Source organism: Vipera berus (assembly GCF_964194415.1).
Source record: "Vipera berus genome assembly, chromosome: 2".
Taxonomy (NCBI): Eukaryota; Metazoa; Chordata; class Lepidosauria; order Squamata; family Viperidae; genus Vipera; species Vipera berus.
In genome coordinates, this window is record NC_138203.1 from 40,334,437 (window position 1) to 40,362,125 (window position 27,689).

The window sequence follows — 27,689 nt, forward strand, 5'->3', positions numbered from 1 at the left end:
AGCATAATTGAACAAAAACTTTAAAAATCAAAAATCAATAACTTAAGAGCATTGATAATTAGGATTTTGAAAGAAACTAAACATGGGTAAGAAGTCCTAAAAAGAACAATTACAAATAATTGCAATATGGTTTTAAAAACATGCAAAAGAAACCAATTTGGCTTCATTAAAAGCTTAGTGAAGATCTAAAACACTTAGAGGGATTCATATAACAGTTGAAAAGAACAGCAGCGACCCACAAAAAAATTCCTGAGATATCCTAGATGTAGAGATTATACCAGGAAATCATATGCTCAGAATATGCTAACATTGATGAAGGATGCTAAGAATAAGGTTTTTCTGTGCATAAAAACAAAAAGAACATAGAGTTGAAGATCACAAACTCTAAGGATAGGAAAGAAAGAACTATTCAACTCTTATTATTCAAATCCCATTTTGGCTTAGTTTTCTCTAGCAAGAAAGTATGTAGTCCACAGAGCAATTGTAAAGAAATGGATTAGATGCAGGTTTTTTATGTGTTGCTGCAATCCCACTTTAGCTATTGTGCCCAGGATATGGTCAATCTAGGAGAGAGAGAAAAACAAGAAAGATGAAGCAAGTAGAAACTATAAACGAATAGTAAGAGAGTAAAGGAACTAGAAATGTTTAGGCTTGGGAACTCAATAAAGGTAAAGGTAAAGGCTCCCCCGCACATGCGTGCTAGTCGTTTCCAACTCTAGGGGCCGGTGCTCATCTCCGTTTCAAAGCCGAAGAGCCAGCACTTGTCCGAGGACGTCTCCGTGGTCATGTGGCCGGCATGACTAGATGCCAAAGGCGCACGGAACGCTGTTACCTTCCCACCGGAGTGGTCCCTATTTTTCTACTTGCATTTTTACGTGCTTTCGAACTGCTAGGTTGGCAGAAGCTGGGACGAGTAACAGGCACTCACTGTGTTACGCGGCACTCGGGATTCGACCCGCCAAACTGCCGACCATCTGATCGACAAGCTCAGCGTCCTAACCCACTGAGCCACCGCATCCCTTTTTGGGAACTCAATAGCACTCTTCAAATACTTTCTTTTATCACACAGAAGCCCAAAACTTATTCTTTATCATCTCAAACAGGAGATTGCAGAATAATGGATTTAACTGGGAGGAAGGCAAATTCTAGGTGAAAGTTCAAGAAGAAAAATCTAATGTTAATACCAATTTGACAGTACTCAGTAAGGTGTCACATTCCCACATGTTGGATATATTTAATTGGAAACTAGGTAGCTCCTTACTCTGGATGCTTAATTGGATTTCTGTATGGAGCAGGAGAATGGAATCAGTGGCCTCCAACACTCTTGCCAGCTCTATAACTCTATTAAACATTAGGCTCTGAGAACATTTAGTGAAATTGAATAATGGGATTTAAAAAAAAATAGAAAAGGTATCCTATTCTACTGCATATTTCACTGTAGATTCAATATTATAAGATATGATGATGGACACCAAGTTTTTAGAAAGGATAAGACAAATATTTGGGAAATAAAGCAATATACAATTATCACTATTTTGATGACCAGAATCTAGGAGATAAGAAACAGCCATTGCTTCTTGGTCTGCTTGGTGATTTCCTTGCAGCATCTCAATGACTATTTCAAGAAACAAGATGATGAAAAAACAGCAAATCAGAGGAATTCCAGGGAGTAATGGTGGAGTAAGATGACTTTACTTTTAGTGGCGCCGATAACTGTGGTGTAAAGTAGAGTCAATAAAGAAACTGATTCCCTGAATCCTTCTCTGGAAAAGGAGAGAATTTGAGATTGCCCAAAAGGCTCCTTACAGATTTTCCCCATTAGTTAGCATATGAAGAGAACATGACAAAGAGAAGTAAACATATACACACAATCCATCTAATTATATTCAAAACATGGGGTATAACTGTGGCCTCATAACTTGATGTCCAATTCAGCTATCCAGGCAATTGCCCCTGGGGTTGCTTCGTGGAGATCTTCTAGGGAACCAGAGAATGTATGTTGAATGCAGCCTTGCACGATATACTTAATAGTTTGCATATTAGTTTGGTCACAACAAGAAGAACCTTTGCAGCTCCATTGATACAGGGCAAAAGCACCTCTTCCAGTATCACATCTAATTCAGTTCAGCTTCATCCAGATAGAGCGAGGCAGATGAAAACCAGGTGGTTTGTCAGAGGGATCACTAATGGGTCAGGCTTCCCATGACAGGACCATAAAATAGTGGTCTCCAGCAAGTTTTAGAAGTCTGGGAGTTGGAAGAGACAGCTTTCCACAAGACATGGTCAGAGCCTTTTAAGACACTGAGTTTGCCCACCTCCCTCCTAAAGGAAATGGCTTGTAACACCTGAAAAGACAAGTTTTATTATACTGGGTGATTTTCCTCCAATCTGCATCAGAAGAAGATTGATGCATGTTTAAAAATTAAAAACCTTTTTTTATTTGGAAATAAGCAATGAAACGGTGATCAAAATATTGATTTTGGAAAGCTTTTAAACAGACAAAGGGTCAGATTGGAAACAAGACTTTGAATAAGTTATAAGAATATTTCCTATTGTTTGTTTTAAATGGTATGTATAGACATATGTACGTATGTATGTATATGAAGATCTTCCTTGGAAATATTCTGGATAAGAGAAAAACATAATAAGAGGAGATCTTGAAGGTTGTTTCTGGAGGCAACTATAAAGAATTAAAGATTATGATTAAAGAATGTGCACTAATACATAATGGAAAAAAACGTCTAAATAGCAATAGTACTTAGACTTATATACCATTTCATAGTGCTTTACAGCCCTTTCTAAGTGGTATACAGAGTCAGCATATTTCCCCCAACAATCTGGGTCCTCATTTTATTGACCTCAGAAGGATGGAAGGCTGGGTCAACCTTGAGCTGGTCAGGATCAAACTGCTGGCAGTTGGCAGAGTTAGCCACCAATACTGCATTCAAACCACTGTACCAACACAGTTTTGGTGATTCTGGAAGAATGTGCTTGGCAACAATATACTCAGAATTTGCTCTTTAGACTGATACAATAAACTGGATTTAAAAGAAAAGATAGAAGAGGATATAGCTGAAGATCAGGCTGTTCCTGATATGGATTTAAAATTGACAGGACATAAGAATGATATTGACAAAGATGTTATATAAAACCAACAAATGAAATTGGCTCAGGTTTCAATACTTAAAAGGGACCCACAAATGATAAATGAGAAGAATTACTTGGATACATAATTTATAAAAGAGAAAAGAGAGTTGGACATTTTTTCTTATTATGAATTTACAAAAGAAATGTGATATACTTACACTCCTAACAAAAGCAAAAGCAAGATGAAATCAGCTTTTGGCACATCACCTAAAATTTCTCATTTTCATATTGCTAAATAACCTCCTTTCCCTTTACACAATTTTCTCCAATACCTAGTAATGGAATACACTTCTTATTTATCTCATTTCCATATCAATATTAATAGTACAATATTAGAATAGTAGTCATTAGAATACCAGTTGCAAGGAGGAGAAAGAGGAGGAGGACAATATAATATTCTTGTTTCTCATTTATAGTTTCCACATATTAAAAATTAACCAAAATTTCTTCCGTTTCAACATTTAATACATCCTCTCCTGTCACTACATCCAAGTATATTAGTTACATTTTATCATTTTTAACATATATACATCTTAATCCATATCATTTAAGGAACTCAATATTTCAATGTTAGTATTCATACATCTGTTTTATTTTTTTAATTAGTCAGTATTTTTATCAAACATCAAAACAATCTCTCATAATCCAAGTACAATCCTGTCTATTTTGGTATTATCTATTTCAGGCCTCTTAAGAATGTCCATATTTCTTCAATCTTATTCTTGCTTTCTTCCTTTGCCATGTCATTTTTTGCTTCTTTGCCTCAGGATCATCAAAGCATTCTTGTGTTATTATATCATATTGAAGTGGCTCACCAGTCTCCACTTTTGAAGGATTGAAGAGTCTGTTAACAGCACCAAATCTTCTCATTATTTTCACCTCTTGATATAATTGTCCTACTCTGAATAGATTTTTTTCCACCTCTTTTCCATTATAATCTTCAAAAGTCTGTATTTGTTGAATATTTAATTTTTCTGCCAATGTCTTTGATTGTTCAATTTATTATATTATTTTTATTTATTTATTTATTTTAATTCCATTTATATCCCGCCCTTCTCCAAAGACTCAGGGCGGCTTACAAGCTTAGCAGTAGCCTTCATTCTATGTATATGCCTGCTTATTAGGGCTTTCATACACCCCCCAAGCGGCATTATTACAAAGTCAGCTTAATTGCCCCCAACAATCTGGGTCCTCATTTTACCTACCTCGGAAGGATGGAAGGCTGAGTCAATCTTGAGCCTGGTGGGATGCGAACCTGCACTAATTGCAGGCAGCTGGTGTTACTTTTGAGTTTGTTTCTTCGAGATGCTTTTTAGTTCTTTTCCAAAAGCTCTTATTTCATTGCCAGCTGAAGAAAGGAACTGATAAGTTGGGTAAGATATTTCCCACATAGCATAGATTTGTTTTTGAATCTCTTCCATAGTGAAGTTTCACATCTGGTGTTCAAGGTTAATCTTATCTTGTTTTTCTTAAATATTTTCTTGATTTTTTTTTAAAGAGAAAGTCAAATTGCAATTTCAGGTTTAGCCACTGGGTGACCCCTAAGTACTTTGGAAATTCTTTTCTTTTAGTCCGTTTCTTTTTTCAATGTTTTTTTTTTTTAAAAAAAAACCTGGACTTGCTCGCCGCTTATTTGAAGGGAGGGTTGAATTCCCCCTTCCCTCTCCACAGGGAGGAAGGTACTTAGCAGCTTATTTAGGTGAAAAGAAGAAGATTAAGGTATAAGAGTGGAATCTTACCCCCATCTCTTCCACGCTGCTTTAATGTTGCCTGATGGTAAGTTTGACTTCGGCTGTCTGCAGCCTAGTACCTGGCCATATTACTATGGCCAGTCTTTCATCTGTCGGTATGAAGGGAATGCAGGCACTAATGGGGGGGGGTTGCAGCTCCCCCGCATTTCTGCAAAAGCCCCTTCTACCTGGTCGCCCCTCCAAGGCGGCTCTTTGGCCCTTTTAGGACCCCCCAGCGATGCAAAACTGAACGTGGAAGACGAGAGCCATCCTCCAGACATCTATGTCAGCTGACTTGGCAAACTGGAAGCCCCCCCCTTTTTAACAACTTTTAATTGGTTTTCCTTGATTAAAATGAATATGAGACTTTTTGTTTATAGATAACAAATGGAAGAAAAGAGTTTTGTTGTATTTGGGGAGAAAGTGATAAGATGTGATAGTATAACTGAGAGGTGTTAAAGAAAAGATGATAAAAAATTTGTGGGATATTATTTAAAGTGTTTAAAGATTAATATTTTCAATTTGTTGTTTCTAATAATTCTTAATGGAATTATTGCTGGAAGAAATATCAACAACCTAAGATATGCAGATGATACCACTCTAATGGCAGAAAGTGAAGAGGAACTGAAGAGTCTCTTGTTGCGAGTGAAGAAGGAGAGTGCAAAAGTTGGGTTGAAACTAAACATTAAGAAAACCAAGATCATGGCATCCGTCCCTCTCAATTCCTGCCAAATAGATGGGGAAGAAATGGAGGTAGTGACAGATTTTATTTTCCTGGGCTCCAAGATCACCGCAGACAGGGACTGCAGCCAAGAAATTAAAAGATGCTTGCTCCTGGGGAGGAAAGCCATGGCAAATCTAGACAGCACACTAAAAAGCACAGACATCACCCTGCCAACAAAAGTGCTATGGTCTTCCCAGTTGCATGGCTGTGAAAGTTGGACTATAAGAAAGGCTGAGCACCAAAGAATTGAAGCCTTTGAACTATGGTGCTGGAGAAGACTCCTGCGAGTCCCTTGGACTGCAAGGTGATCAAACCGGTCAGTCCTAGAGGAGATCAACCCTGACTGCTCTTTAGAAGGCCAGATCCTGAAGCTAAAACTCAAATACTTTGGCCACCTAATGAGAAAGAAGGACTCACTGGAGAAGAGCCTAATGCTAGGAAAGGTTGAGGGCAAGAGAAGAAGGGGACAACAGAGAATGAGGTGGCTGGATGGAGTCACTGAAGCAGTAGGCATGAGCTTAAATGGACTCCAGAAGATGGTAGAGGACAGGAAGGCCTGGAGGAACATTTTTCATGGGGTTGCGATAGGTTGGACACGACTTCTCAACTAACAACAACAATACATATAAACACACATAGAATATATATATTGTTTTTTTCTGGTAATTTTTAATGGATTTTTGCTGATTAAGATTGAAAGATATTATTTGCCAGTAGATAAAAAAAAGATGAGATATAGAACAAAGAGGGTTTTGGTTAAAATATTAGAGGAGGTGTTACGCTATTGAAAATGTTTATACTTGTCTAGATGAAGGGGGAAGATAGTTCTTTAGAATTTCAGATGCAAAATCTCTCCATCTCCAGTCATCTGCCATATCGTTTCACACAGGGAGCTGAAGGAGCTGCATCCCCTTAGCATTACCAGCTTCATGACAGCACCAGAACAGATTACTGACTGATAACACCCACGGTTCAGGGGCTATGCATATGCTATCTATCTAAATAAGCAGCAATCATGATGTGATGCCTGTTATTTTTCTCCTCCCTAGAAAATTGTGAAAGCAGTGTTTGCTGTCCAGAAAGTAAATGATCCCTCTGAAATGTGGGGCCATCTGCTTGCACTCTTAGATATTACTGAGATTGAAAAATATTTAAAAAATTATACTATCTCCTGCTTATAAAGGTGGTTTGGTGTGTTTTTGCTGAAATCTAGTTCAGAAAATCAGGAACGGAGACTTTGGAAATGGAGATCTTAATCTTCTTGTTCTAAATATCCCTTTACTTCTTTATCTAGAAACATTTCTGCTTGCATATTTTTAAGTATATATTGCTATACATTTTAAAAAGTAAAATAAAAATATAAAGGGAACAGCAACAATCCTAGAATTTTCCTGTGGAATTCTAGCTTCCAGCCCATACTTTTGTCTTGCCCTGGCAGGAGATACAACTGAGGTAGAAGATGTGTTTGTACTGTTTACTACTCAGTTTTTAGAGAGAGAGGATGATTTCCTTGACATTGTAAGCAGTGGTAGTTTATTTGTGGTTTTATCTGCACTTCCTACCCACCCCAACAGCAAAATAGTTTACCTACTGTTTTGGGATGGAAGGAACAGATGTTGTTGATTTGAGTCTACCCTTGACCTACTGGGGACGCAACTTCCATTTAAATGCATCTGCATTAAAACTACTGTTTTTCCTTCTCTTATAATGTAAATAGGAGCCATACAGTCGGCATGCTGAGCTTCACTCTGTCTTATACAAATGCCTTTGTGATATTACCATTCTAATATTATTACTGTTATTTTATCAGGTTAGCATTCAATAAAATGCTGCCCATTTCTTAGCTTCTTTTCCTTTAACTAGGTGGAAAAAGTTAAAAGAAATTTCCCCTTCTAGCCCAAGCAATAGGAAGAGCTATACAACTGTTGTCTTTGTTCTTTGTTTCTATCAGTCCTCAAAAGAATGGAAAGCAATCACTTTTTTCTTCCTGATTTTGGTAGGGGTAGGAAAAATTAAGAGGAATCCAGCAATCAGGGAACAGGTTGTCCAGATGGAATATCTGGTGACTGTTGTGGCTAAAATGGACCAGGTGGTTGAAATCTAGAAACAGCTTTCTTAAGACAGCTTCATATCTAGTTTATTGTCTACCACTTGTGCAGAAGATAGTGACAGGGACTAGAAAACAATTTGATCCAGACTCTTTCTTTCCTAACATGTCATCTTCGGGGGAGGGGGTGGTTTTTTTCAAGATTAAACTCTCCTAAGAGGTAAATTAAGAGACTGTGGAGGGGCTAGGAAGATTTTTTTCATCATATCATCTCCTTGCTTCAGTCTCAGAGGGCAACTTTCTGTGGCCCCAATAATGCAACTTTTATAAAATTAGAGTGCCATTCTAATAGTATCCTATGCCTAAAATAACATTCTCAGTTCTGATTTGTGCTGCCTTCCTTTGGTCCTCCAGTTGGTTAAAGAATTGATGAAAGATTAATTAATTAATTAATTAATTAATTAATTAATTATGTAAATCGTAAAACATGTGCTCACTTGATTATTCTTACAGTTTTTCTCTCCTATCCATGTCAATGGTCTTCATCACAAATATTGATTCTTAGCAGTAAAAAAAATGATAGCAGTCACCATACAATGTTTGCTGTGTGCAAAAGAAAGCAGAAACCAGAAATGGGCTTTATAGTGGTCGTATGATACAATTTCCATATTCTCCAGATTTTAAGATTTTGTTATGTGATTTTAAAACCAGTGGGTGTTGTGAAGCTTTGTGAGATTTCTGACTTTTATGAGGAGATAGCCAGATTCATATTCATGGGCCAGCTGTATGAAATAATTCTTTTCTCCAGTACTTCTCCCTGGTTAGGATGGCTAAGACTTCTAAGAATTATTTGGAAAATCACAATCCAGATGGGCTGAGATATCTGGCAGCTGCGGTCTGTACTAACTGAGTGGGTACAGATGATAGTGTTCCTCAGTAGTTTCATGAAGTTTAACTACATCAGCTAACAAATGTGAAACCTTGAAATGAAATGAACTCTAAACACAAAGCCGTGGGCAAAAACAGGTTTTTAATTTTTTGAATCTTCTTTTCCCTTTCAAGTGTCAAATTTGCAATGAATAATGCATCCAAAGAATCCTTCAGTTCTAAATTCTGAATAACAAATTAGTTTGTCAAATGAGACATGCCATTCGCTTTCTGCACTCATCCTGCAACAGTTCTTTGATTTGATATGTGATGTTCACCTTGCTTGATCTCTTATAGGGACAAGTAATGAGGCAAACACAAGTCTGCTCCATCTCAAATTTGGCACATAGACCTAAACAAAAGAAAGTCCCTGAAAGTACTGAATATCAGTGGAAGGTATTTTTGTCCTCTTTTCAGACCTAGCTCTTGTCCCTCTAATATCAACATGATAGGCAACAATTTGCACACTAAAATATAATTATGACAGTCCTTTTGGTATGGAACCAATTTTAGCTATTATATTTCTACCCTTCAGAAAGATATTAAAGGAATAGTAGGTATCTGAGTTTCATTTTTAAGGATGGCACAAAGTAGCAAAAATTTTCTTTGTTGGATGAGACTGATTCCAGCAAAAGATAGCAAAATCTTGTGATAGCATACACTATAAGCAGAACCAGAACTGCAATGTTTTCCTGTATCTAGGATTTAGAGATACTTCTTGCTGTCAAGCCCCTGGGCTTGACACTCAGTTGGGGGTGGTGGAATCCGCAGCACAGCTGACTTTGTTTGCAATTCAGAGAAGAGAACTTTGCAGCTCTGCCTACAGAGCCACCAAAGCTGTAGCTCGGGGGTCCTCAAATTACAGCCCGACCTGTCTTTTTATCTGGCCTGCCTCAACCTTTTGGGCAAGCCATCCAATCGTGAAGAGAGTGTGGGTGGATGGTGGCGAGAGCCCTGGCCAGTGGCGGGATGGCGAGTTGGTGGGAGAAGATGTTTTTTCCCAGTTTCTACCTCGTGTGCCCAAGGGCACACTCATGCTTTGGCCATGCTCCCTTCTTCTCCTCCTCTCACCTATTCACATTTTTAACTCAGGGCCAGGCTGAGAGGTTTAGGCCTCACTTGCAGCCTTGGCCTCACTTAGGGCAGTGAGCCCTAGACTCCACCACTGCTGCCACTGTTGCCATGTCAGCCAAAAGGAAACTGGTACCACTGGCCCTCAATATCACCCCCACCATCGATGAGGGACCCAGCCCAATTGGTGGTTGGAGTGGAGCTGCTGGAGTGGGGCACTGGTTATGGGTCTGAGGGGAGTGGGCAAACGGCAAGGTATTTGTGAGGAGTGGCCAGGGTGAGCAAGAAAAAAAAGGAGGAGAATTTGCTCCTGGAAGGTTATTTTGTGGTTGTGAGGGATTGTGTGGACCTGAGGTGATGAAAGGTCAGGTGAGCCACTGGGAGGGAGGATGCGGTCAGCCTTTGGAGGAGCATCCCGATCCACAAACAGGGGTGGTGGTGCTGCATCCAGGTGAAGCCCCGAGAGGCAGGCAAAGCTGGAGGTGGTGGAGCAGCTGGGAGGAACTGGGAGTGCCAGTGCTGGTGGTTGAGAGAAACTTCATTGGCATTTAGGGTCCAAGAAATGGTGGAGGAAGGATGGGGACATTGGGATGTGTCCAATGGGAAAGAGGAATGAGGTCCTGCCAGGCTGGTTCTTCTGCCCTCAGATGGTCCGGAATGCCAATCAAGGATAATATTTCTGGCTCAGAGTTAAAATGAAGGGTCCTTGGGGGGGTGTGTGGTGTCTCTGAGGACATTGGTTTTCTTCCAGATGTTTCAGGACCCAAAGTGGGATAATGAGTGAACTAATGATGTTACCTAGTTTGGGTCATGAGACAACTACAAGAAAGCCATAAAGGTCAGAGAGGACCAAAAAACCTACAACCACCCTCCTCCTCTTCTTTTCTTCTCCTCCACTCCACAAACCCCATCCTCTTCTGGCATTGCTAGGGTTACCTAGTTTGGGTCATGAGATATCTGCAAGAAATGCTGAATGGAAATGACACCCCTACCCTGTCCCCTGTCTCGTCTTGCCTCAACCCACAGGATGAGCCTCCTGCCCACCGTCCCACCTGCCAGAGACTCCCTGGATCTCCCCCAACTCCAGCCGCCCCCCACAGGTATCCGTCTCCACGAGCAACATCGAGGTAGCCACTCCCACCCTGGCCATGCCCACCCAGTCTGCCATGACCACTGCAGCCACGCCTACCCAGTGGCCATGCCTACCCAGGGGGCCATGCCCACCCAGCACTCAACGATAAATAAGTGGGGTTTGGGTTGCAGTTTGGGCACTCGGCCTCTAAAAGGTTCACCATCACTAGTCTCTCTGGTCCAGCCCAAAAAGATATCATACCAATAATAAGACTTTCAAATTTCAAGAGATGCCACCCAAGAGAGATTTATCTCTTGGGAAAGAATGAAGGCCTCAAGGGAGAACACTGAGAACAGAATTGCCATGTGGCTGTTCTTCATAAGACTTCCATCTGTTTTCCACTGATTTTTTTAATGCTTTCCACTCAATATAAATTGAAGCTTTGGTATTATTTAGTTGTCATCAATACCATACAGTCATTAGTGCAGACTGTTTGGTGTCATTGGTAGAATGTGAACCTTTGATTTAATTGCAGTAGACTTGCTTAAATTCAAAGCCAGTCACAAACCAGTCACAAACATTTTACTTTTAATATGAAGAGTTCAGATCTCAGAAGTACAGGACTGAGTTCTTTAGCTATGGGGTTAGCTATTCTTAGCATTATGTGAAGCCCAGGATTTGAATCTTAGTTTTCAGTTGGGATTTCAGAACAGTAAACAAAATATCTCTGTAACAGCTCCCTGTAGTTGAATAGTTAGTATGTTCTGCAAAGCATTTGAGCAAACACATTAAATACGTGTAAATCTAAACACTAGTATCCATCTCTATCTGGTGCAAAAATACAGAAAATAGTAACTAAATTGATCAAACAATTTCAGCAGCAGGAACTGGCCTGTGGATTCTTATTACTGAAGAAGATGGAAGGGATACTAATGAGAAAATTTATTTTTCATTTTCATCTCATTGTACTACATATAAGATGAAGCTGGTTTCTTGTAAGTGCAGAACAGGGAATATATTTCTTTGCACAAGAGGTATATAGCATGCATAATTCCTAACAGACAGTAAATTGATGGCCAGTAGAAACACTGACCTAAACAAAGAAGCAGTAGTAAAGAGGAAGTCATAACAAAACAAGAAGTAGGTGAAAAGAGAAGGGGGGGGAACACTCAAGTCTAATTGCAAAGTAAGACTTCTACACTTAAGAAGTTCCTGTTTCCAGTCCAAATGAATGATGTAAATGCAGATCAGTATTTCATCAGGAGATCCAGTATATTCTCATTCTTGGCTACTGGGTGTTACGTGCTGTTTCTTTTTCACTACTAACATTTATACTCTCACCTTCATGTCAGCTATGTTGTCATTCAGATGAACCTATCCACCTTAAAAAAAATCCATTTCAGTCATTATGTGAATTAGTTGATATCCCCCACTTCTGCAGGGGACGGATCTTTTATGAAAGTTGTGGGCAGAGTTGAAGTGGGTGGATATCTGATATAGCTTTAGCTCATAATTTAGTTTTGACTTTTTTGAAAGATTGGAAAATTCACTATTGGAAGATTCATCGATACATATCAGCTATGACAGCTAAATGGAGTCTCCATGTCTAGAGGCAGTATACCTCTGGACACCAGATGCTGGAAACAAGTAAGAGGGAATTGTTTCACACGGAGCCCATATGGAATGACATTAAAATCAAAAGCAAAATATCATGTAAACATTAGTGTATGCTTGCTCATTTCCATGCAAACAGAAAATTCATATGAAAGTTTCCCATAAGAATCAGTGTTTCTTCCCCATGCTTCTGATGCATACAAGGATTCAGGTGCAAATATTCCAGTAGACAATTACTCTGGAACTGTAGGATTCTGTCCATCCCCTGTGTACATCCAACATCCATTCTGATGCATAATCTGAGCTGCTGATAGAGTTGGGCAGAGAAAAATATAATATAGTATGTGATCATTTAATTGTGTTAATATACTTGCAAACAAAAATCTGTTTCTAGTTCATAAACTTTTTGTAAGCAGTCATATATAAGACCATTTTATTTCAATATTTCATTTATCTACAATTGTTTAAAATATATGTAAATTGGAATTCTTTTCTAGTTTGGTTTTCCATAATAAATGCATTTTGAAATGAGTTTACTCTAAACAAACATATTGTTTTTTTATACACTTTTGAATGAGGAAGTCAGGCACAATGCTTGCAAAAATGCAAAATTGGAAGATAACTGTATTTCCATTTTAGATAACCCAATTTCTTAATCTAGAAAACATTCAGCATAAAAATTGGAAAAATGCATACTAAACAAAATTTTTGATTCATGTCCCTCAAATATCAACCTACGATGTTCTCATTTCTAATAAACGTCACAACCAATATACCCTGTAAAATACTGACAGATTTGAAGGCAAAAATAAATAGCTCATTACTGATGTTTAAAACACACACAAAATCTTAATAATGACAGGTAAAACTAAATATTGATGCAAAAAATTAGTCTTACCACCATCACAGCTTAAAAACTTAGAAATTGTATTGAGAAGTCTGAGATACATAATAAATGTCATTCATTTTTATCAGAATTTTCCCCTCTCCTGCAGTTTGTTATGGATGCTGAAAACATCCCTCTTGGTATTATAATAGTTTGAAAACAAACTGAAAAATAAATTACAGAAATACCAGGATTGTAGTCAGTGTTTTCCATTTCTAATTGACTTTAAACATGTATTTCTTTTATATATCAAAGAATTATCTTTCATAGAGCTCTTAATATTTTGGCCCTGATGAATAACTATTTTCCAGCAAGGCTTCTTATGGCTAAATAAGTGAAACTGCAACACTTTTTAACATTCAAACATAGGAAAGTTATCAAAGTAATCCAATTAAATTGAACAAAAATTCACACTGCTGGCACGTAAGACATGGAATGATGGATTGTGCCAAGGTAAGCAGGATCACACCAGAGATTGTCTTGAACCAACCTACATAATGGTTTCATGATGTAGTTTGACGATGCTGAACATACTAGTGCAAAGCACCTACTTGTCTACAAGTCATATATTGCTTGACTATATAATGCTTCTTCCTCATTAATAATACCCATGCTGATATGAAGCTGCCTTACCTTGTCATCAATTATAGTCTCTGAAAAGACCTATCTTGTTAGAGGTCTTATAAAGCTTGTCCCTGAAGGTGCTGCCTAGTGTGTGGCTTTTCCTCTTTATGCTTACTGGAAATGTTGAAGTGATGTCAATCATCAGATTCAAAGAGTATGGGGATTGCAGTGCTGAGTACAGTATTCATCACATTAGAACAATTTTCAAAAACAACAACACCCAACAACCCCAAAACTTATAAAACAGCTTATGATTATACTGAGTTGTTTGACTCTTTGCCATTTTATTGTATCTAAATTTCATTTGGGAGATCTCTGGCAACCTATTTTATCCTATACATCTTTCTTTTTCTAACAGCATGCTGTCTAGGTTTCTCCTGCTATCAGCAACACCCCTGTGGAGTGTTTGTAGCTCAGTGGTACGGTTTCCATGCAGATCAACCCAGATTCCATCTCTTGCATCTCCTGGAAACACTGGGAACTCCTGCCTGAAAAACCTGTTAAAAGTTGCTGCCAGTCAGCATTAACAAACAGAGAATAGTTTGTATCAGCATGTGATATCTTTCGGTGTTTCTATACTATTGTGCAAAAGTAATGGTTTTCTAATCATAGTGAAGGGTTCGGGCCCAAACGTGGGATGGCGACAGCATTGGTTCTCTGGCGATAACCTTTATTGAAATGGGATAGTATATTCTGGTCTTCCTAGACCTCTTGGTGATTAATAATAATAATAATAATAATAATAATAATAATAATAATAATAATAATAATAATAATAATAATAATAATAATAATAACAACAACAACAACAACAACAATAACAATAACAATAATAATAATAATAATAATAATAATAATAATAATAATAATAAGTAGTAGTAGTAGTAGTAGTAGTAGTAGTAATAGTAATAGTTGGAAGGGACCTTAGAGGTCATCTAGTCCAACCTCCTGCTCAGGCAAAAAACCTTGCACCATTTCAGACAAATGGCTGTCCAGTCTCTTCTTTAAAACTTCCAGTGTTGGAGCATTCACAGCTTCTCTCATCGACTATGGTATCCTTTTAGGTTTCCTTTGGGGGTTGGGAATTGAAAGGGATTCTGCATCTTCTACAGTGGGTGGTTTCAGTCAGTGGTAGTAGGAGAAAAATGATTTATTTGCTGGCCCTATCTTGTGGGGTGGGTAGAGGTCAAATTTCTCTCCTGTACTTTCTAGCACTGACATGAAGCCAGTAGCAGCAGATATTTATGTTTTATGTTTTATTTATTTGATTTGTTATAGCTATCCCATTGCAAAAGACTCTGGGCTAAACTGGATAACTAACAGTTTGGGGAAATTACATTATTAATATATTGATAGCATCAACTTTTACATACCTAACTCGGGCTGTACTAGAAATGGCCTTGAAATCGTATCCTGGTGTATGGAGCCTGAATAGGATGGAGCAGGCTGAAATTGGCCCCAAGCAAGGCAGAGGAAGTGTTTGTCCATTGAAATCCCTTGTCAGTGGCAATGTTGTCTCTTGATGGAAAAAACCCCTTCTCTTTGAAGGAGCAGGTTATGTCTAAGGGGATGGTGGGGGGGGGTGTCTTTCTAGAATCATGGCCACTTCTTGAGAAGCAAGTGGTGGCCATGAACAGGGACTTTCACTATTGTGACAGTGGCATCCATATTGTATACAAGACAACCTAGAAGCAATAATGTACATCCTTTTTATTATTTGGACAGACTATTGGATTTTTTTTCTAGATGGAGTTCCATTTAGAAGATCTCTTAGAAAATTCAGGATGCCCAGAATTTAACATCCTGTGTAGTAACTGTCATCTATTATTGGGAGCATATTACAGGTAGTCCTTGACTTAAAACAATTCATTTAGTTGAAGTTGAAACAGTTGAAGTTAAAACGGCACTGAAAAAAGTAACTTATGACCATTTTTCACACTTACAACCATTGCAGCTGACTCATGTTTATGATGGTTCCAATGTCCCAGGATCATGTGATCACTTTTGGTGACCTTCTGACAAGCAAAGTCAATGGGGAAAGCCAGATTCAATTTACAACAATATTGCTAACTTAACTGCAGTTCACTTAATAACCGTGGTAGGGTAGGGAAAGGTTTTAAAATGGGGAAAAACTCACTTAACCTGGATTAACAATGGAAATTTTGGGCTCAATTGTTGTGATAAGTCAAGGACTACTTATATACTTATTATCTGGATTCTACATTCCCATTTGAGACACTTCTGGGTGCCATTTAAAGTATTGCTTTTATTCTTTGTGGCTTTTATGGCTTGGCACCTAATTATCTTTAAGACCACATACTCCATCTGCATTCCTCCTGGCTGATAAGATTACCTCAAGAGAAACAGGTTATAATTCCTTACTCTGAGGAAGAAAAGGTGGTCAAAGCTACAATGTCCTGCTTTTTTGGCAGAAGTTCTGACTCTCTGTAACAGCTTGCTAATGAAAATTACAGTGCCCCCCTTACTGAGTCTTTTAAGAAAATGTTAAACATTGGGCTCTTTTAGAAATTACTTGCAACTCAGAACTAGCCATTGCTCTCTCTCTATGGTTTATACATGTGTGGCTTTGGTCTGTTATATATGATTGGTTTTGTGTTTTTTATTATTTTTGGATATTTTTATTTTATATAGATTCACTATGGATGTTTGAATTGTTTCCTAAGCAATTTAGGATTTTAAATTAAGCACTAGGACTTTAAGTTGAATGCTTTCTTTCATTTTTGTAGGCTTGGTAGAAAACATATACGGTAACTCATGTGATTCTTTTGATATATGTATAATGTGAAGAACTCTGACTGGATTAATCAAAATTCTGATAGCTGAGTTTATATCTACTTAAAGCATCTGGATCACCTTCATAAAGCAGCTGAGTGCATTGCAGGAATGGCCACTGCTAGAGGATGAAAACTAGGAAAGGCTAAAGTGTCTGAAATTGGCCAGCCAGCCTATTCCAAGTAAAGTCACTTAAGGAGCAGCCATAAATTATATCCCTGTCCCTGTATGGGACATGCAACCTTATCCAGTTTGAGAACCCAAGTCTAAGGTCCACTACTCAACACCTAATTACTCCTCCTGCACATTTGCTTTCGAAGCCATGATACAAGTACAAAAATGCACAGTTTACATTATGGTATCCCAAATCTCTTTTTTTATTTTTTTCATCATTGGGATAAGAATTAGATTTTTATGCCCACAAAGTCTGAATTTTATGAAAATCCATATTCTATGTGTGCTGGAGAGACAAGGTAGAAACCTCTATAGCTACCTTGTATTAAATGAGATTATCAAATATTATAAGTGACCATTATCTAGTTCATCAATATATGTGTATAGTCAGTGTATGTTTATTGCCAAAATAGTTGTTTGATGTTGTGTTAAACCAAACAGAATCTCATGGCCTTTGTCTAGAGTTAGTTTTGTAGGAATGTGATGCCATAATAAATCTGAGTTTAGGGTGCTATAAGACATTTTATTGTTCTTAACTGCACTCTTGACAGCACTTTTTTTCAAAAAGACATTAGTAAACTATTGAATCCCTTTGAATTCTTTTTTTCTTCCATCATAACATCATTGTATAGGATAAAGACAAAAGATATTGAATGAGATAGCTTTGTTTCAGCTTTATAAGGTCAGCCAAAGTAGAAATCTATTAAGCAATTAATTTAATATTTCCCTAAAGAAGAGAGGAAATGGAAGAAAATATGCATTGCAAACAATTCCCTGACTGTTTCTACAGTTCAGGATCTGTGTGCACAGCAAAGACAGAATGAGAATGAGTCAAATACTTTCAGTAAGATAAACATTGTACATTGAAGGATTCCATCCATAAAAGCAGTAGCAATCAAGCTTTAATACTAAACTGTTTCTCTGCAACATAATGGAACAGAAGACAAAAGCAACTGAATCAAATACTGTAAATGAATCTCACGAGCATAAGGGGATTCCAGCACATCAGATAGATGCCTGTGTCAGTTACTTTTTTCCCTTCAATTAAATAACACCAGCATTTCCCTTTCTGATTCTTGATTTTTTTTATTGTCAAAATGCTGCAATTAAGCCACATTTATATATTTAATCCTTCCTTTTCTGGGTAAAAAGCCAATGTAATACAACAGGGACTTTAATCAGCTGCAAGTGAACAAGAAGTGCAAGCATTAACAGGTGGGGGAAGGATACTATTATTTTTTTAATCTGTAGATTTTAGACCACATGAGAGGAAGAATGCTTTGTTCACTTAATTATTCCTTTGGGCATTGTTAGAACATTTGAAAGGGCACTTTCAAGGCTACTGTGCTGGTCCATAGCTTTTTGGCCTGCTAATGTTGTCTTAACTAAACCGTTGTGAAAGGACTGCATGACAGAAGGGAAATGCTAACTTTCTACTAGGGAGAAGTTATTCAACCAAATACAGGCAGTCCTCGACTTATGACCTCAAGTGAGCCCAAAATCTCTGTTAAGAGAGATTTGTTAAATGAATTTTGCTCCATTTTACAACCTTTCTTGCCACAGTTGTTAAGTGAACCTGGTTTTCCCATTGACTTTGCTTATCAAAAGATCGCAAAAGGTGACCACATGACCCTGGGAGACTGCAACCATCATAAATATGAGTCAGTTGCCAAGTGTCTAAATTTGGACACGTCACCCTGGAGATGCTGCAATGGTTGTAAGTGTGAAAAAATGGTCATAAGTTACTTTTTTCAGTGCCGTTTTAACTTCAAACAGCCACTAAATGAATGATTGTAAGTTGATGACTACCTGTACAGCTAGGACATACAACTTCTGATTCTGAAGCTAAAAACGAATGCCATATATGCTACTTGGATTTTTACAATGCAGTATACCTATGTGGTCAATAAATGGAAACAAGGAAAAGACATTTCAAATTAAACTTACATAAAAATGAAGGAAAATACTGATCCCTTGAATGTTCATTATTTAAAGGTTTAGACTACTCTTTAACCACCAAATAGTATTAATTAGACTTACAACTACCACCCAAAGCAATAAAAAAAGAACATCCATTTGAGTTTATGTCTTTCATTATACCTCACTTCATGTTAAGACAGCGAGGGACTAAGTTCCCTAGCATCTTCTTCGCCTTAATCTTGATTGAATTAAGAGTATGATCATTAACTAAGCTCTCTGCTAGGTCATTTTAATGTTGATTTCAAAGAAACATATAATCTTTACAAAAAGGATATGTAAAAAAAAGCATACAACTTAGAACACGGGTGTCAAATTTGCCACATCACATGATGTGTCGTGACGTATTACGACTCTTTTTGCATTGCAAGCAATGGGGTGGGCACGGCTTCATTATGATGAAACCAGCCCGTGGGCTGGCAGTTTAACACCCCTGCCTTTGAACCATAAAAATGGTCATTCAAGCACACATCTACGAATATACATCCAATGCACTAGTGATACACTGATACAATAAAACTGTTGAAAAATCTATAGTTTCAGCTGCTGCAAACATTCAAAAGCTTCATAATATTACAGCTGTTGACTTTTTGTATGTTACTGTAATACAGAGAGTAAAATGATAATACCCAAACTCCTCTCTGTCCCTCATAGGAAGCTGCATTCTCACTTGTTTTTGTAAACCAGTTTTCACTTTCTTTTTAAAAATGAAAGACACACACCTACAAAATGGTCCTTCATAAAAGTGTTTGTCAACATGAATGAACCATCGATTAAAATGTGGTTTTCCTGAGAAAAGCATAAAGAGAGGCAAAGAAACCACTATGGTCCTTCATGGGCTAGTCGATAGCAGGATTTCTTATTCATACTTTATATTCAGCATCTGTAATTGCTTTTCGGTTCTTCTTTTCTTTCTTTGGGATATTGCCTGTTTTTGTCATACGGATTATGCTTTCTAGTCACCAAGTCAGCTATATTCCTTATAGGAATTTCTTACAGAAGTACAAGAAATATTTCATAGCTGCCATGCCACAACTTTGAGTACGGTAATTATCATTGATAGAAAAGTCACTGAAACAGGAAGAGTTTCTTTCACTGTTACAATCACGGGTTCCACACTCTACTAGAAAAAACTTTCTGTCCTGAGGTTTCAACAATAGTGACTCTGATACCCCTTTTGCCTTTTAATTGTATTTGGGTTATGATTAAGTGCAGTATTAGAATATGAAAACCAATACTCCTAGAAACATTATAGCACTACAACTGTGACAGGACTGTCTTTTATTTTATAATCTTAGGGGAAAAAGAAAGGAGTTCAGATTTTGGATAGTACCCAGAGTATTAAGTATGTTAGTCTCTTACAGGAAGAAAAAACAAGAAATAGTTTGATGATGTATTATTTTTAAAAAAACAAAAGAATAATCTTAAAGATAGAGATCATTTTAAAAAAAAAAATTAAAAGCACAAAGTAATGAAAAATCATGCTATATGAAATATTAATCTGTTATCTGAAATGTTTTTCATGAAAAACTTAACATGGTGCTGTGATAAGCAAATTTGGTTCTCGTTCAAACCATGAGAAATTGTGTCATATTTTCTACTGAATTCCTGCTCAAGTTATTACAATGAACTCAATCTTTATAATTCCTTTATTTGGGAACTACCATTTTGTGATCAGAGGCAGAATGTCCTCTATTGATTTCTACAACTGACAGCAGATTTGTGCTCAAATCTTCCTATTATAGTTCATGAAGTCAAGATCTCCATTTAGAATTACATCTGAGTGGTAACTACTTTTAGTCCTCCCTTCCTCCCTTCCTCCCTTCCCTCTTTCTTTCTTTCTTTCTTTCTTTCTTTCTTTCTTTCTTTCTTTCTTTCTTTCTTTCTTTCTTTCTTTCTTTCTTTCTTTCTTTCTCTCTCTCTCTCTCTCTCTCTCTTTCTTTCTTTCTTTCTTTCTTTTTTCTTCCTTCCTTCCTTCCTTCCTTCCTTCCTTCCTTCCTTCCTTCCTTCCTTCCTTCCTTCCTTCCTTCCTTCCTTCCTTCCTTCCTTCCTTCCTTTCTCACTCTTTCTTTCTTCAGAAAAAGGTTACTGTACACATGCAAATGTGTAATTATGTCTGACTAGACAATTAACAGAATTAATACAAAGATTGAATGTAGTTCACAAGTTTTTTTTAAAAAAAAAAGAATCCAAGAGTTTTGTCACTTCTAACATTTTAATGAGTGTAAGAAGCTTTCCTGCAAGGAGGCAGGCCTCTTGGGAGCTATTACTGCAGGAACTCATTGCAGAGGAATGTTTGCTAGACTTCACAAAAATGTGCCACCGTATTAAATAGAGCTTGGAAGCTTTCGGTGTTGCAAGGAGAGGAAAAAATCATCACCCAAGAAGGATACAACAAACAGATAGTTTGACATTGTTTTCCTATCATTTCAGAGGAATTAAATGATATGTAGGCAAAATCTTATAGATGGTACATTATCTCAGGCGAGCTGATAAATAAAGTTAGCTGGAAGATATTTCTTCCAAATAAAACTACAGCATAGCAGGACAGGAATGTTTCATTTAAATAATCAGCTTAACCTACTTAACATGTACATATTCAACAAGGTTCATTTCTGATCCTTTCTCAACATTGTTACTCCTTTGCTTGCACAGAGTCCTTTTCTTCCATCCCATTCCAAGAATTAAAATAATTGTTGTAATTAATTTGAAAAAATCTTAATTTTCATCTCAGGTAAACTGCTTTGAGCATGAGTAATTTGAACGGCACTTTTCCAGTGCTGACTTTCTGAGGTTTTAATGAATGGCTTGATAGAGATGCACTATGGAACGGGGCTAGGAATCTGAGGAATCTCCAAGGAAAAGATAGTATGATAAGAGTTGCCTTTTAAGAACTGTCAGTGAGTAAGTACATCACTTCTAAATGCCAAATGAACAATGTTAGGAATAATATAATTTCACACACATTTTCAATAAGTTAATATTCATATATTTTGGTTTTGTAACTTGTTATGTAAAAGTTATTTTTCAACCAGATTTCAAGGTGATAGACACAGTTCCAGAGTGATTTTTCAACTAAATACTTTTAACTGTTTCTTTAAAAATAGCATTCTCTAGAAATTAAGAACAAATATGATTTATTTGAACAATACATATTTGGCATGAGTAATAGTCTTTGTCATATTTGAATATAAATTAAAATAAGAAACAGGGTGTGAGAGATTGGAAAACACAGAACAACAGGACTGTGATAATTTTAAAGTCTTACCTACAAAGGTATGATTTTAGGCCACATTCTCCTTCTTTCAATTGGAAAATCAAATTTCACATCATTGCCTTTATTCTGCTCAGTTCATCAATTTGTTCTATAACCTGCTAATAATTTGACTACCTGCAAGCAAGGACTGAGAATTGGAGGTATCATTTGGTTTTGACATAGAGAATAATATTATTCAACAACCTCTGGGAGGCTGTGAGTCTGGAGTGAGATCTTATCAATATGCTGATGATTCTCAGCACAACTGATGATTCTCAGCTGTACATTGCCATCCCAGCATAGGCTGCAGATGCTATGGAAGTCCTAAACCACCATTTGGAAGCTGTTAAGAGACTGGATGGAGAGATTAAATGGAGATGCTATGTATTATTAAATATCTAGGCTTTCCAGAAGCCCTGGCTTCAATAATTGCTCCAAGGAGCAAAACCCTTGACTATCAGGTGCAGGCCTTGGCCACTTTTGGCTGGTGTGCAAGTTATGGATGTATCTTGACTAGGATTTCTTGGCAATGGTGAATCAAGTCCTTGACACCAGGCAGTTGGACTTCTACAATGTGCTGTACGCTGGGCTATCTCTAAAGATGACTTGGAAATTACAACTAATAATTTCATTGGGAGTTAGGCAGCATTAACATTTCACTTCATAAAGGCCAAATTAGAGCTTTACTCAGGGCTACGGAGTAGGAGAATATCTGAAAATCAAGTCTTTGGGATATGAATACATTTAGCTTTCAAAAAGGGCAATGGGAGAAATATGACAAAAGCCTTCAAATAACTGAGGAGTTGTCAACTCTCTGAAGAATGAGATGGACTTATTGTCTCTTGCCCCACAAGGCAGGACAAGAACAAATGAGTGAAAATTACAAGCAAGTTCAGTTCAGACTAGATCAGTGAGAAACTTCCTGCCTCTATGACCACAGGCACTTGGAAGTTCTCCTTTTCTGAAGACCTTCAAACACAAGTTGAAATATCATCTGTCGGAGATGCTATATTGAATCCTGACTAAATGCTTTCTAAAGTATTTTCCAGTTCCAGGAATGTGTGATTGCCTTACTCTAGGTATTTAGGAAAGCATTTAAAACTTTACATTTTAGGTGGTATTTGGCACTTTATGGGTGGATATTAGGAACCTCATGATGATTTTATATATAGTGATAATTCCTTTAGCACAGGAGTCCCCAACCTTCGGTTGGGAACTCAGCACACAAGGATGCACAGCTGCATTTGTGCAAGCAGCATGTGTGGAAAACCATCCCCTCTTACACCCACCCTGCCACCGGTCCGCAGAGCCGGAAACGTTGGGGACCGCTGTTTAGCAGAATGTTTAGTCAATATTTTATTGCATTTTACACCACTCTGTTACTAGCAAGTAGATGGCATTAAATGTAGTAAGTAGTTTTAAAATAATTGAGTGGTGTGATACAGTTTTGTTGCACTGATTTAGGAACTTCACCTAATTGTAGCTTATTTTAAAAACTGCATAAACTGTCCTTGGATTGAACAGAATTGTTACTTTATTTATTTGATTTTACCCCCAAGGTTTCTGCTCTGGTGAGCACTCAGGGATTTATGAAATATTACCTTTCATGATTTCTTGTATCCAAGTCCTTTGATATTGAAGAACGAGTCTAAATTTAATTTCAGCTTTGCTATGATTTTCCTCAATTACTTTAAAGGGTTGATTAACAAATAGAAAAGTAGAAAGAATTTACAGGATCCTACACTTCATTTTCTGGCAGATAAATTCTTATCTTTCTTTCCAGAAAACTGATGTCTAGGTTAATACAGGTCCCTGATTTATTTAGTGTACTATGTAACTTAGTATAGAACATTCAACAGTCTTGCTGGAATGAGAAAACCAATTATTCTTGATTTTCTGTTGGTATGTATAGAATTGTTTAGACTACTGAACTGAGTGCTGAAAGCCAGTAAAGGAGCTCACAAAACCTGCATCCTCAATGACCCTGCTTCCTCATATTCCATTTCCTTTTGATTTGATGCCAGAGGATCTGAAATAGATTTGATATGATGCTTGCTCTGCAAGTGGAAACCTAGCTTTATCTGAGTTTTTATTGAACTGAAGGCTTCTACTCATCTTCCAGTGTCTACTAGTAGTCTTCCCGGTTAGTACCAGAAGATTTTAGATGGAAAAATTGGAGATCAGATATGTACACAATGATTATTATATACCCTCCTCCCTCCACACACACATTTTTGGCCATTTGTTCATAGGCTTACTGTTTCTCCAGAACAATGTAACCCCACAAATGGGATTCAAATGATTTAAGAGCAAACATGTATAAATGAGATGAAATTTTCTAGAAAAACCAGGGAGCTGAACTTTGCATAGTTATCTAACTTGCTTTTTCAGAGTACTATTAGTAGAATTGTATCACCTGTCACTGATTCTTGAGATTTTTCTCCAGCTACATAATTTAATCATTCCAGCTGAAGTGTCAGACAGTTAAGTATATTATTAGTTAAAAAGGGATGCTACTTTGCACTGAAGTAGCAGATTTGCAATTTGTTTTTAACTATTACATATAGAGCAAAAAATTCAAAGAAGTCTGTAGTAATGCTTTAAATGACTTTATGCTAATGCTACTTTAGATATCTAATTAAATAAGGAAAAAACTCACTGGTTATTAGAACTTCTATAGAATTGCTTTGTTTAAGATGTAATGTCAATCTTTGTTGTATTTATTAACTTTTTTTTAAAAAAAGTGAAGAAGTTGTTAATAGAGTTTCTCCCAAATATTCAGTCTGGCACTGCAAGATTTTGAATCCTGTTTATTTTATGTTTGGTTATTTTTATTCCTATTTATCATAGACTTAAGCAATTTCATGTTGTTTAAGAAATTTTGAAACTCAGTTCTGCTAATCACTTACTGATAGGTGTGCACTGGCTGACACAGGACTCCAAAACACTTGGAAGAAACCAGATTGCATAACTGTATATTAACATCTGAAAACAGCTTCTACCTTTTGCTTCAAAAGTTGATGTAAGATCTAAGCCTTGATACCATTTGATAAATTATAGGGAATAGGGTTAAACTTTGACAGATTCATTAACATGAGAAATCTATTACTAAAATAATTTTTTAAAAAATACTTTTATCCCACTCTTATTTTTTAAAACCCCTCAGAACAGTTAACAAGAGCTATGCAACATTAGCTATTATTGGACAATTATTGTATGTTAAACAGTAATTTAAGAACTATTATAACAAAGAACATTGAAGGCTCAGTCAACAGTCTAAAGCTGTAACATTTTAAATATTAACTAGGTTTATTTACAAATTTAAAATCCAGTTATGATATTCAGATTACTCCCTCCACCAGCACTCTTTTCCACCCTTTGCCCATAGTTCCTCAAAATTTCCCTTCCTTTGTTGTTTGGGCATACTACTGTTTTAGTCAAGCTGAACAATTAGTTGTTCCTTCTACAAAATTTCCATGGTTCTACAGAGGAAGATATCAAAGTTGCTGCTACAGATGAGATTAATTGGAAGAAACTTGCTGCCCTATGTGTTTTGTGTGAAAGGAACGAATGTTGATGATGATGGCAGAGCAACTAGGCATGGAAGATTAACCAGTTCCTTGTTGCTATAATTATTATAGCATCAGATCAATGATGATATCACAACAAGTAAAGAATAAAGTCTGCTTCAGCAACAAAGAAAGGGGAAGGCATCTATGGGGAAAAGTATTTATTCTAGTCCACACAGGAGCAAGCCATCCACTTAGATGGATCTTGCTTTCCCTGCAGGAATGAAAAGGCAAGAAGCAAGGGAACAAGCAATCAGGTCATGCAGTGGCCTTAATCCAGACAGAACATCAGCTGATTGCTGTTACTAACCTACTGCAATCCAGATTGGAATTTCTGAAAGTGTTTTAATAAAAGCCAGTAGAGTACGGGATGCCAGCAGTTTGGCTTAGGTATAAAGGTAAAGGTAAAGGTTCCACTGCACATGCGTGCTAGTCGTTTCCAACTCTAGGGGCCGGTGCTCATCTCCGTTTCAAAGCCGAAGAGCCAGCGCTTGTCCGAGGACGTTTCCGTGGTCATGTGGCCGGCATGACTAGATGCCAAAGGCGCACGGAACACTGTTACCTTCCCACCGTAGTGGTCCCTATTTTTCTACTTGCATTTTTACGTGCTTTTGAACTGCTAGGTTGGCAGAAGCTGGGACGAGTAACAGGCACTCACTCTGTTACACAGCACTCGGGATTCGACCTGCCAAACTGCCGACCTTCTGATCGACAAGCTCAGCGTCCTAACCCACTGAGCCACCACGTCCCTTTTAGGTATAAAATTGCCCCCTAAAAGTTTGGCAAGTCTCCTTTGTGCTTTCTAGTCATTTGATTAGTACCAACATGTGGCTGAGCTTCAATGAGCTCTTCAAAAATTTGCTATGAAATTGGAAATGCAAAAAATAGTTTAAAAGCCAGACAATGCAGATGAAGCCTCAAGTAAAATCTGACTTTTGGTGATTGCCCATAAACAGCCATTACCTTTCTTAATAGCAATATGAAAATGGTTTGTCATTGCATCTTTCTAGAATAATTATCCCATTCAAATGCAAAGCAGGTCTGACCCTACTTAGCTCTTTAAAAGATCAGCCAAGATTAGCTAGGTGCTGCCACCTGCTGTGACTTCACCTTACTAATCCCATAATAAGGACTTTTGGAAGTCAGCTGATTACCCTATCCTACTCTTACACTTGTACCTGTCAATCATGTGGACAAACCATGAGCAAAATATTTTACATGCCTAGTCTAGACAACTTTGAAGAGATGCTTCTTCATGTTTCCTCCCGAATTCCTTTCTTTACTACAGGGCTATGAACTGTAGAATGAAACCACTGGAATGCCTTTTTTGTTTTGTTTTCATTTTCTCAGTACTACAAAATTTCTGGATTTTGTTACAACTTTCAGATTCAGTTCATTTATGACTGTGGTTTCTTTTCCTTATTGAGGCACAGGTGCACATTGATAAAGCATTGCCAAAAAAAGGCAAATAGTTGCAATTGTGTATACAGCTGTATCAAGACTGATTTTTATTTTATATTAATGTTTATGAATAGATATGTACAATAATAAAGGTACAAGAAACAATAATCTTAGAGCAAATCTATGCACAGTTGCAGCAGAGTTTATGTATGAATATGTACACAACAATAATGTAGAATACACTAGAGCAGAAATGCAGCAGAGATAAAGAAATATAACTGAAATGGGAATTTGCTGCATTATCCTAATTCAACTAGAATCTAGAAAGAATATGAATCATTGGGAGAAGATTAACATAGGAACTTGTGGATCAGATTGTACTTAATCAGCATTGTTGCTCCTAAGAAAAAATTGAGATTCTAAAAGGCAAAACAATAGATTTAATGTAAATTTTTCTTTGGAAAAGTTAAGAAGAAAAACATTCAAGGACGCACAATAGAGAAAGAAGGCATATATCAATGACAATGGATTATCTTTAAATTAAACAAAAGAATAAGAGTACAATAATAATATATTTTCCACAGAGGGTTAAATAAATTGGCAACCTTTCTGAATTCAAGTGAAAACAAGACTATGCTTTGAAGCTCATGTGATTCCTTTGGAAAGAGACTTCAAGG